The following is a 13202-nucleotide window of genomic DNA, read 5'->3' on the forward strand; positions in this document are numbered from 1 at the left end:
TGCAATTCATAACCAGAGAGGGGGGAGAGACAGAGAGAAAGAGGGAGAGAGACAGAGAGAAAGACTAATGCTGGGAATCCCAGATTGCTGAAAAGGAGAGGAAAAAACCAACACAAAATTGCTGCCTGAGATGATTAAAGACACTTCAACATTTTATAGGGAACAGCCTGCAAAACTGCTACAGAAAATGGTGGGAGATAAGGCAGCAAAGGAGATCGTTATCAGAGCAAGAAGTTGGTGATCTTTTTTGAAAAATAGTCACTACATGAAAAAATGCTCTCTTGTCTAAAAAAAAAAAAAAGCCAAGAGCAGATATAACCAAGGAACATATAGATGATCAGTGTCCCATGCTTCATTCAATCAGGCAATCAAGATAATTAGAAAGTATGGGGAAGATTGATTAATGGCCAAGACAGACATTGAGTTGACCTTTTCTTTATTACTACAGCACTACATTTAAATAGTCTCCACTTAGTAGGGTTTAAAATGGAAAAGTGAGCTGTTACAGGTATAGTAAATGTGTAACTAAGAATGCAAGATCTAATACCCCTATTCTGTAGCTTGCTTTCCATCTTCAGTCTCCACACTAAACTCATCTGAACATGAATTAGTTTAATTTCTTGAATCCATGCTCTAGCAGTTACACTAGTTAGTATCTTAAGAGAAACCAATGTATTCAATGGTAGTAAAATAGATACAGTTTAAAATGTTTTAAAATTGAAATATGAAAATATAGGGGTCAGTGCTACTTTGTGAATTAGCATTAATTTTGTTATGCACAGGAGCAGAACAAGGGAAGCTGAACCAGACTCCTCATGCTGCGATCCGCAGATTCAGTGCTAAGTGAGGGAACGTATCCAGGACTTCTTCTCATGGGACTTTTTCCAGTGAGGGAACATTTCCAGGACTTCTTTGTGGTACCTTCTGCTTAGGAGAGCCTGGCATGTCCACAGCAGGGTAGCCTGGGCCTCTCCCTCATTATGTCAGAGATTTTGGCTCAGTGACCCAAGCTGGGGCCAGTGGAGCTGCCACAGCACCAGGGCCAGCAGCAAGTGTCAGAGCCCAGAGAGCAGACAGGAACCTCAGAGGGAAAGGAACTTTGTGAAGCATCTCTACAGCAATTAGCCAGGCTCCTTGATGTGAGGGGAGGGCTACCAAGCAGGCTACAAGGCAGGCACAGCACAAAGAGCACATCATGCAGGAGAGGCTTGCAAGGATTTCTGGTACCCATCAAAAGGGATTCTGTGCCAAAATGTGCAGCTTGCAATGCTCACCTGAGAGGGGTTGAAAACATAACACAGATCACAAGTTTCAGGAGCTGGCTGAGTTGTGCCTCTGGGCTAATGGTGTGGAGCAGACTTCAGGGCACAGGAGTGCTGCTGGGTCATGTAGGAAAGCTGGGTGTGTCCAGGGAATATCCCTTTTAGGAGAAGGGTTTATTTTCCCTTTTTATATAAAATATTCTTCTCTCTGGTGAGAAATACAACGAGCTGTGCTCTGTAAGGTGACCCTAATAGCAAATGTAAATGAGAAGCAGAGGTAGGTACAGACACTTCCCAGCAGCAGCGTGGGAGCGAATGATGCAGGATTTGCCTGGAGGCAACTCAGGGCAGAAGCATTGTCAGATCTCGAACAAAGACAATGCACTGTGTATCCTGCCATCAACAAGGGCTGGACCACAAGCAATGGGGCCTGAGCACAGCTGAGCCTGCTGTGGAGGGCCCAGTTTCCCAGCGAGGCTCAGTGATAGCTGCTAAAGAGTCACAGCATTTCTCAGCTGCTGAGATGAAGAGTGGCGTGTACTGCTCAAGGCTGTTTGCTGAACAGTGCTTTCCTCACAGGCAAATCTGCAGGGGAAAGAGAGAGAAGTTAATTAGTAAAACTGGAAGGCATTTAGGAAAATAAGAATGTATTTGGAAGAAAATTCGCACCAACCTATTTGGTATAATGCAGGTGAAATCAATGGATTTCTACAAAGAGTGGCTTTGCAGAAGTTTACAAAAGAGGGAAATTATGACATTAAGCAATGTTTACAACTACAGAGTAGTGTTTCAGGCAAAAAATGTTATATGTTGTTCATTTGCAGTAGTCAACCCCCCTCCAACTACAGAGTTAGCCTTTTAATTTTGTAGAGTTGAAAACAATTGACATATTGCATGAAAAGTTTTCTTCTGTGACTTATCTACAAATAATCTTGATTGCCAGCACTGGGTCAGGCATTCAGCTCATGTAACCCAGCAGAACTCCTCTGGTGTCGATAAAACCACCTTGATTTACAGTAGCAGAAGATCTGAGCAGTGTGTAGCTTTGAAAAATTGAGGTGTAGGTTTATTCATTATTTCAAAGGTAGAGGCTTGATCTGCTCTGCTGAGACATAACCTTGCTGTGCCAGACAGCTATGCTGAGGTCTCCACAGGCTCAGGAGGACCAGGGGTTGCTCCCAGACTGTGCTCTGCAGGAGCAGCTCCTCGTTGAGTAGGAGCAAGTCCAGCGCTCCCTGAGGAATTCCTCTTTACCCTAGCTCATCAAAAACACACTTGCAATGGCAATTAATTGGTTCTGGGATACCCTCCAATGCAAATGGCCACATCCAAAGCCCTCTATTTTGCTGCCTTCAAAGGGCACCAGCTGAGTCTCAAGGGTGTCAGTTTTGAGACTGGTACTTTATATGCATCTAGGTCAGGTTTCATCTGTGACCAAACCTGTGAACAGTGGTCCTGTGCTGATCCTGAAATGGCTCTAGGGCTATGTGGGGCTTTTGTAAGGCCACTGCTCCCCTTGCTGCAGGGTGGGTGTGAGAGTGGTGAGGGTCTCTGTGAGCACATGGAGGTGCTGGTGCCCGCCTGCTCTTGCTGGGCTGGGCCGAGACTTCATAGTTCTGCTCCCAGAGCACTCACAGGGAGGTGAGGCTCCAGAGCTGGTCTCACTGACAGTGTTGCTCCAATTTAAATAAAAATATATTAAAAAAGACTAATAAGGAAACCTCAAAATATTAAAATGTAGCTGCCTTTGAAACAAGAGGGCAACACGCAACTGCTGTGAAAACTGCAGAAGGTGCCAATGGGTTAGAGGCAGGTCTGGTTTAGTGTTTATACTGCATGAAATGCCACAGAGCTGGGAATTCAGTGTAGTGAGATGCAGAATGCTTCTATCTAGTGCTGAGCATTTCCCACTCTCATTTGACTTCACTGGAGGAAACTCAGGGAGCTCCATACCTCAGAAGGTGACTGCAAGCTCTGACATTTGAATCACACTAATAAAGTAGTTTCCCTTGGTGGGATGTGCATGCCCCCTCCCAGTAAGTTTCAAATAATACTACTCCTTAAAGTAGGAACAAACATTTTACTTATGGCTAGAATGCATTTATTGGTAATTTTCACATAAATCAACTTATATGAAAATGTATTCATAATCCAAGCCTTCTCTATAGTGATAAAATGTTTCTGCTTCTGTAGTAGAAAATAGCTTATTATGCAAACAGCATTGCTAGTGTTACATTATGCATGGGAGTCACCTGGAGAACATCACAAAAGCTTCAACCAAAAGGAAAAAAAAGAGGGGAGAAAATCGGGTGTTCCATTTACTGCACCACTTGCCTATTATAATTAGCTGTAAATGAGCTGATATCTGAACTTTGAAATGTATTTCATATATGCCTTGGTAACATTATACGAATAAGAAAAGCTGAAGAGAACGAAAGGATATGAAACTCACCCAGAAATGGCCTTGCAAAATGTCACCCCAATTAAAAAAGCAAAAGCCAGTTGCCATTTTTAAACTGGTTAGTTGTATTTACTTTGAGAATACCTTGGTTATATTTATATTCTACTTGATTTAATTCAGGATGCTGCAAGTTCCCACTGGACTGTCATCATTATGAATGACATTGTTGAGAATTCTGATTAAATAAGATCTGCTCAGGCTAAAACCCATATTACCTCAGATATATTTAAAATAATCATGGGGGGAAAAAAAACTTAGTCCCAGCACAATCATTCAAGGCCTATTTTCTCATGTGGCCTTTCTTATTGAGGGATAAAGTAATGGTTTTAAAATACAGTGGAAGAATGAGAGCAGCCCTGTGGGGAAGGGTTTGGGGGTGATGGTTGATGAAAAACTCAACGTGAGCAGGCAGTGTCAGAAAGCCTATGGATCCTGGGCTGCGCCAAAAGCAGCGGGGCCAGCAGGTTAAAGGAGGGGATTCTACCCCTCTGCTCTGCTCTGTGAGACCCCACCTGGAGTACTGGGTACAGTTCTGGTGTCCCCAACATAAGAAGGACGTGGAATAGTTGGAGCAAGTCCAGAGGAGACCCCAAAGATGGTAAGAAGTTTGGAGACATGACTGGGAAGAGATGAAAAGTACCACAGAAGAAAAATTTGTTGCTAACATTGGATGATATATTACACATGAACATATATGTGGTATATGTATGTTCATACATGTATATAAAGGCAAGCATATGTGTATGTATACCTATCTATATCTATATCTAGAAATCCAAGACTCAAAAGAGGAACATAGTCTGTGACTCATTTAAGGCCAACAGTCCTGAGGTCCAAAGTCTTCAATAAGGGACAAGACCATGACAAGAATCTGGAGCAAAATACTCACAGGAGTGTTTGAGAAGTTAGAATTAATCTGTGACAAAAAATAATATTTCTGGAAGTGGCAAATGAATGTGGATTTTTTTTCTCATGGAGGCTACATGAGGCGACACTATGACACTACCATGGCTGCTAAGGGAAGTACAGAATGTTAGAGGAGAGGAGAGTGGCAGAAAGTCCTGGTCAACAAAAATAATGTACAGATATGCAGTGAAAACCAATGTAAGCAATAATAATACCTGATATTTGGGAAGAAATGCAAAGTTGAAATGGATTATGTTACTTTGCAAGAGTGCATATGCCAGCAGAGTGTGCAGAGACAAAGCAGGGACAAAGGAGATAACAACATCAGCAGCTCAGAAGAATTCCCTCTGAACAATGGACACTGCTGCAGAAGATGAATGGAATATTAGATTGAAATCAAATGGAACTTCTATGAATTTTAAGTTGGACACAGGTAGACAAGCTGGTGTGAAGCCAGAAACACAGATATTCTCATGGACATAACAGCTGCAGACAGTGGGGAACTGGAAATGTTGGGGCTTACAGTGGGAAATGTATTTCTACCAAGAGAGTGTGTGAACTAAATGTATAATAAATGCTAAATTAATAAAAAAGGACCCGCAGATGTGCCAAAGATGAGGGGATCTATTTTTGACTTTAAACTCCAATGTAATAAAGAAACTATGGTTATTACAATGAAAAAAAATACTAAATATATTTGATAAGAACTTGAGAGAATCTTTCAGAGGACGGGCAAGGAGGAAAAAACCTCCAGACTAAATCTGAATAAACCCTTTATTCTACATCTAACGATTCCAAATCAGGCTTTTCTCTCATCCTAGACCAGAAGGCAAAAGCTCAACTAGTGAAGTTGTTGCTACTGAATCAATGGGTAAATGAAGTGTCCCTCTAGAGTGAGTGCAATTTCTGGTGATTGCAGGGGAAAAGAGAACTTGTGGTTGTTTATTGGTGTATTAAATAAGGATGTGGGAGCTGAAGTCTGCTACTCAGAGAGAGAGCTCTGGAAACATGGACCTTGCCCAAGATACTGTGATGTGCCAGGGCTGTCCAGCCTTTGTGAAAAAGTGTTTGCCCTCCCCACATTGTGCCTTCCTAAGGAGCTGCTGGCTGTACTAGATCATTACAAGTGACCACAGGTTCAAGTTATGTTCCTGGGGTGAGTTCAGCAAAACCTTCGCCATCCTACATCCAGGTTTTCCCTTGTCTTGGTTGAGGAATCTGTCTCCATTTTCTCAAGCATTTCATCCTAGCTCTACCTTGTTTATGATACTACCTCTCCTACAGTACTTATGAGCTGATTTTTTCTCTCTCTGTACACTACTCACTAAGTTACCTAATGAAAAGGTAATTAATGTAAGAATACTTTGAGGCTGTGCTACTCTTCAAGCTTTGGGAGGCTGTGAGTGCTCCTGGTTCATGCTGCAGTCTGGGTTGCAGACCTCTCCCAACTCCATGGTGCCCTTTGCTTGTCTCAGGACAGAGGTCTCTGTGGTTCTCCAAAGATTATAGAGAAGTCTCATCTCAGCAGGAATTAGTTTTTCCATCCATGTGTTCACCCCTTCAGGATTGGTGATGGGCTGCACTAGCTCTTAGTGACAAATCTGCAAAAATGATTGAGTAACATTAACTGAAAATTCACCCTGGCCCTCAATCAGCATCACAAGGGCCCTGGCTGGCTTTATGAATGAAATGACAGACTGGTGTGAAAAACAGCAGCAAGTACCAAGCAGTATGCAGATGGCAGTAACAAACACTCAGTTACAGGATGCTGAAGATCCTGCTGCTTTCTGAATCCAGCATAAGGAAGATGATCTTTTCCTGAAACACAAATGGTGATGAGCATCCATTGGAGATGACCTTTAAATGTTCTTTCCAACCCAAGCTTTTCTATGATTCTATGATCCCACCTGTGTGATGCCCAGCTGACTTTGCTTTGGCATGAAAACTTGTCATGTGTTCATATTCCATCAGTCTCACAAATGTTGTCTTGAGTTTCTCAGAAGTTTTTATCTCATAACCTATAAGAGTGAAAAGTCCTTTAACATTCAATATATTCAGCTTAGTTTAATTAGAAATCAGAAAAAAATGGGTTTGAGGCAAACTAGAGAGGCAGAGACATTTCAGTGGAATGACCCTAAAGTTGTGACATCTTTGGTAATTGATTACTTCTGGAGAGAGGGAGTAGCTGAACTGGAAAAGGTAGAGTCACTGAATCCCTGCTCCACCCTTCAGAGAGATGCTACAGTGTAAGCCCTGCTGCAGGCCAAACATGGAGGCCAGAGGGATCACAGTTTTTATGATACAAGCTCATTTTCCTGCTTTTTGTTAGCATTCAACTGCCAAGCGCTAATGTGCTCAAAAATTCACAATATTTTCCTGTTTTTCTAAGGAAAAGAATGGGTGTGAAAAGAAATGGTCTGGTACTGACATGAGTTATGGTGAGGTAAAAGACAGCAAGACAGCAAGAAGTGGCTTCAGGGACTGGAGACTTCCTATGAGAGCCTCCCAGGGAGCTAACTGAGATTTTATGATGCTGGCTGAGAGTCAGAGACAAGCAGGAGTTACTGTGCAGGGATGGAGGAAGGTGGAAAGAAGCCTCTGGAACCATGATATATGGTGTCCTTTCAAGCTGTTAGATGAGAGAGAACAGGGCTGTTTCACACACAAGGCTGGACTCATAGGGTAATAGCTTGCTATAGTCAGACTGCAGCACAGGATTATTATGGCTTTGGAAAAGAGCTATTAACTATTGTTAAGGTGATTGATCACTTTTATCATTTAGGTTATGGAAGGAGTTTCACAATCAGAGCTAATCATGGGGCATTGCAGTGCCCCTGTCTGCCTAAATGCTGAAATCCTGAGATAGATGGTGAGATGATTACAGAAATTGCAAGACTGACATTTCCATATTGAACATGGACTGGGCAAAAATCATAACATGTGTATTGCTGAGACACCACACATAGGGGAAAACACTTAGGAAGCTTGCTTGCAGCTGCCTCCAGAGAGGGAAACAAACAAGCCTGCTCACTGCTCTGTTTAACTTCAACACACAGTTTCTACATTTTAAGGTTGTGCTGCTATGCAACTCCCATGGTGTCTGGATGTTTGGGTTCTTTGGCCCAGACTTCTGCTATTGCCTGTAAGATTCACTGAGGTTTGATCAGGGAAAGCTCAGAGAAAGGTTTCCCTGTACCTGTGTTTGAAGTAAGGGGTAATTAAAACCCACCTCACATGCAGAGGAATGGAATCATGTTAAGTGTTGCATGGGCAAAGAGATGCTTTCAGTTGTCTCCAGAGCAGCAAGACACTTTCCAAAAACACAGACTTTGATCTTACTTTCTCACATGGTGTTGTTATGGCCTTTTAAGAAGGTTTCATCTGACTATCTGATGCAAAAAGAAAAATCCATGTTAGTTAAAAATCGAACAAGTATTCAGAAAACTAGTTGGATCAGACATTTAAGTTCTAGGCATGGAAATCTGGTCAGAAACAAAAGAACTAATCCATGATACACTCTTCAGAAACACATGGCTGATCCTACACTAAGATTCGAGATGCCCAGAACATATCAAATTAATTCACATCTACACCTTCTCACTAGTGGTGGATAAGAGTAAAAAGTGTAACTGTTGCTCATACACTCAGCATCAGGAAGGTGGCATAAAGGAAGCAGCTCTTTCTGTTCTTTTTCAAGGCTCACTTTCTCTTCTTGGGAACACCATGAAGATCTGCCTACAAAAATAATGGCTCTCCTCCATAAGCAATGTAATGGTCAGTTCCCAGTAGGAAGTGCATGTTCAGCTTAACCTTGCAGAATTTTTGTTTTGAATAGTAAACACAATAGAAATAAGAGGCAAGAGACTGCATCAGAGCTGGATAGAATGGGAAAATACCAATGACACAGGCATGGCAAATCAGGCTTTGATTGATTAGTACAAATAATAAATGGTGCAATTAGAATTCTGCAACTAAGCAATGTATTATGGTGTGCAATATTAATAACATGCCAAAATAGCAGTGCATGTATTCACCAGGGTGGTCTCCTGAAATGCTGTTCTCTACAATGACTGACTGCCACAGGAAGAAAGACATCTCCCAGTGCAGCTAGTCTGCATCACAGACCTCATGCAAAGAAACCTTTACCTGTCACTGCTGTGCTTGTTTAGGCTCTATTAAATAGAGACCTCTGACAGATCCTACCTCACATCTTTCCTAGTGTTTTTCCATTTTCTTGCTAGGAACACAGCCTGTTCTGTCCCTAAACTCCAATATTTGCAGGATGTGTTTTTCTGCATAACAGATCTAGTTCTGCCTTGAAAATGCCACCATCATAATGCATAGATGGGAATGTGAGTAAAAATGTGAGCATTGTGTGGTCTTCCTGGAGCGGTGGGCTCCACCTTAAGTCCATGTACATGAAGTGTCCCAAAGACATTTATGTGGGTTCTCTTTGTGCTCCTTTGACATGGATGACCACCAAACAGAATTTGACCCATCAATTCATTGGTCATAACACATTCATTTTTCACTGATGCAAAAAAAGTCCTGTTCATAAATGTTATACCAGTGGATACAGTGATATGTACATAAGAAGAATTTGGGGTTATTTTCTACGACTAAACATATCTGCCTTGGGAGAAGATAATTTTACAGGGAATGGAGAGTCAGTGTCAGCTGGTGTGCCCAGATTACAGACTGCTTCCTGAACAGAGAGGAAAGCCAACTCTTAAGTCTGTGAATGTGCATGCTAGCTAGATTAGATTTGTACTGATAGCTTTTGTTTCCGTTCCCTTCTCTCTTGCCTGGTTTAATATGCAAGGCTATATATGGAGAAAATGTGTCTCTGTGCTGGCATAGCAAAGATAACCTTGAAGAGTATAAATGAATGTACGTATTGATGGAGCAATTTGTGTTTTTATTGATTTCTTGCTGTGTCTCGCTGAATTTCTAGTATGTAGCATAGGCTGTAAGTATTTTGTTATGAAGAATTTTACAGAATGTATTTTCCCACACCAATTCTTAAGGGATATGGGCAATTTATACATGAAAATATGAAAGAAAGCATACAGTATATATTGATTACTATTATTCATTACTATAAGTAGGGTTTAGGGCTGCAGCTAGAGATACTTGAGATCAAAATAGGGTGACATACTTTCTGTATAGGAAGGCTGAGCTTATAACATACCAAGATTTTAAACCTAAAATACATAGCTTTTGCCAATGTAGAAAATGTTGAAAGTGAAATGGTCACACAGTGACATATTCCTGAGAAGATAGGATATTTTTGTACATTGATGATGTCACGATGATTAAAGATGTCAAAATGCAAATAGATGGCTGTTAAAAAAAACCTGGGCTGGCTCACTGTGCTGGGAACTGGGTTGTACTGTAGGACTTTTTCCAAGGAAGTGAAGTGGGGCAAGGTGCCACCAAAATGAGGACCTTGCTCGTGAGGCGGGAACCCCTCTAGGCCCTGGATCCTGCATGTTTCTGGATCTGTGTTCCTTTCTTGAAACCAGTTATCTTCAGTTATCTGCACAGGAGTCTGTAAATTAGGGGGGATCTAGTCTGCATTGGTCATACAGTGATTAGCAGCTGAAGACTGCAGATGTCTATAAGTGTATCTTGGTTGGGTTTTCTTCCACTGATCTGTGTTTTGCAATTCCTGCTCCTGCCACACACTCTTCCTCCCCTGAGTAGAGAAGCAAAGCAGACAAATGTGTTGAGTACTAGCTCTGTGCAGCCTTGTGGGCTTTGAGAGTGGGGACTGCTAAGGCAACTCAATTCCAAATTTGAACCATCTCACTTCAGCTCAAGGAGTAGGAACCCTTCTTCCCTGGTGGCTCATGAACAAGTGTGTCCATCCTGCTCTGGAAGTGAATGATAACAGAGACACCAGGCTGGGAAGAGAGCACCTGCATTTGGTCCACTATTTGCTCTCTGAAAGTACCAGAAGTGGAAGCCCAGGGAACACAAATAACATTGCACATGTAGCACGAGTCTTCCTCTTAGATCCTGAAGGACTTTCTAAGCCAGAGGTTGCCTCTGAACCCATGTATAGTAGGCAGCAGTAGCACCACTCTCCATGAATGTATCTGATCTCTTCTGAGCTCATTTTTACTTGGCCTTTGTAACATCCTCTGGCATTAAATAGGACAATTTAATTAGACTTTCTTTTGTAGATCTGGGCCTCTTGGTTGTAAATGAGCTTAGATGGCAATTAAGAAGGCTTTTAACATGGAGAAGGGAAGTCATGAAGCTGTTCAGACAGATTGGATGTGTGAGGGTGAGCACTGAAATGTTCAATGCCAAAGGCCTGAGCAACCGAAGGTTATGACTGCCAAAATGGAATAGCAGTAATTTCCCAGTTCTTTCAGGATTTGCACTTACAAGAAATAGAGAGATTAATTATGTGACAATATGAGAATGTCAGAACAATGATTTATTGCATGATGTACATTATCAATGAAGTTTTGGGTCATCATGCAGGTAACTGTTATGATGATTGCCTGTAAATGAAGATGGTTTTACCATATTACCTTTCCATTCATCTCCTTCCTAAGGCTTGAACTGAATAGCCTTCCAAATTTGTGTATATCGTTTGTACCAGGGTTTGTACCGCTGTACTGTGGTAGAATATGTTTCTGTTGATTCTCAGACCTTTGTTTCTTTCTATATACTACATTCCTAAGGCAACTACAGAGCCTTATTTTTCAAGAGTGACAATGCAAACCAAGGGCAGCTTTTAATTAATGTATTAATAGAGAAATACACAGATTTAACCACAATGACTTAGAGTGGTTTTTAGGCATAGGTGAGTTGTGGAGCTGTAGGTACACCAAGACAGCTCATCAAGGGGATCACAGTGGACAGAACTGGTGATCCTTATTGTAATCTGGTGAGCAAAACATGCTGGTACATCCTTGCAGGAGGGCAGCAATGCTGCTAACCTCCCCTGAGCAAGAGCCAAGGGGAGTCCTGCTTAGGTCTGTCACTTCTCTTGTCAGCTTACTTGATTCTTAACATTGTTTTGTTAAAGCAACCTGTTAGGGTCTAAAAACTGCTTATTTCCTTGACTCCCTTTCTCCTGGCTTAGTGTCTTGCAGGGGTGACATCAGGGTCTCCGCTTGGTGACAGAGGCTGGGGAGACCCAGGAGCTGGGATCCCTTGCTCTGCCTCTGGCTGTACCACGGATCCCAGCTCTCTGAGCACTTGGAGCACTTTAGAAAGGCAGATTCCACTTCCCAGCACTCATGTGGAGAGAAACTGGAGAGAGGTGAATGGGCCCACAGCAAATTCGATTATGTGGAAAAGCCTTATTTTTAGTGCTCTGTTTTGGGAATGAGTGCAGGGGGATACAATATAAGTAAATAAAGGTAGTATAGAAAGTGATCTTACCCCTAAGGAGTTGCAGCTGGGCCAATTATTAAAAACTAGGAGCAGGCCTGACTTTAACAGGCCACACCTGTAGCCAACAAGAAGAGTGTTATAAAAGAGCGGATTGGTTGGTTGAGGGGATCTGGAGTCAGTTGGCTGCTGTGAGGATGAGGAAGAGTCAGTACCTAGAGGAGTTGCCTACAAGAAACATCAAGGAGGTATGAAACTCTTGCACTAAGGGGACAGCAGTATGAAACCTTTGCAATATAATGACAACAAAAGAGCTCATGGATCTCCATCCAAAGGAGAGGCAGGCCACCTTTCTGACAGGCCCTCCTGAGGGATGGTCTAAATGCTTCCTCCTCTCTATCCTTGCTGACTCAGCTGGAATGGACTCCAGAGCCCTCCTCCATTTGCTTAGGGGTTCTGCCTGGCTGAGCTGATGAGCTCAGTTGAGCTAGCATCCAAAGATATCTTCTTTCAGGTGCCTCTGTATGGAGGGCTGGAGCCAGCCCTGTCCTGAAGCTCTGAAACCTGGGAACTTTATGATAAACTGCTGCCCTAAATTCAAATCCATCTTGGAGACATCACATCTTCATTAATACTGCTACTGAAGGGAGCAGAGAGGTGATGCTAAGGAGCTTGGGACAGCAAATTCCCACAGAGTTGACAGTAGGACTGCTGTTTTAATGAGAGCTGTGCACAGAGTCCTCTTTCTGTGGGAAATTCTAGAGGCAGTTCTGTTCTGTGGAAGACACAGAAAAAAAATCCCATGGAGAAAAATGGCTGAATATTCTGCTTGGCAAGAATTACATTTATAATTTTATTTTTGATTTAAAATTTCTGAACTAAATAACTTGAGGATGAAATCAAGTTAATCTAGATCTAATGTGTGGGAACAGATGTTATAATTTTTGAAAATGTTTTTCTGACTGAAGCAAAATGTTATAGAAAATCTTCCTGCAAGACATTTCAGTATTGAGTTGGGGAATTTTTCTAGTTGAAACATATTCTGACAGAATGCTTTAAGCACACTCTGTATTTGTTTTGAATGCTCTCTTTAAGGGGTTTTAATGCACTTTTATAATTTCAAAGAAAATGAAAAAAGAATAATAAAGGTAAAGCAAACTCTTTCTGGGATTGGGACTGTTTAGCAATAATGGGCAACACAAACTCAGAAAGCATTTTTA

The sequence above is a fragment of the Camarhynchus parvulus genome, chromosome 4 (assembly GCF_901933205.1).
Source record: "Camarhynchus parvulus chromosome 4, STF_HiC, whole genome shotgun sequence".
NCBI lineage: Eukaryota > Metazoa > Chordata > Aves > Passeriformes > Thraupidae > Camarhynchus > Camarhynchus parvulus.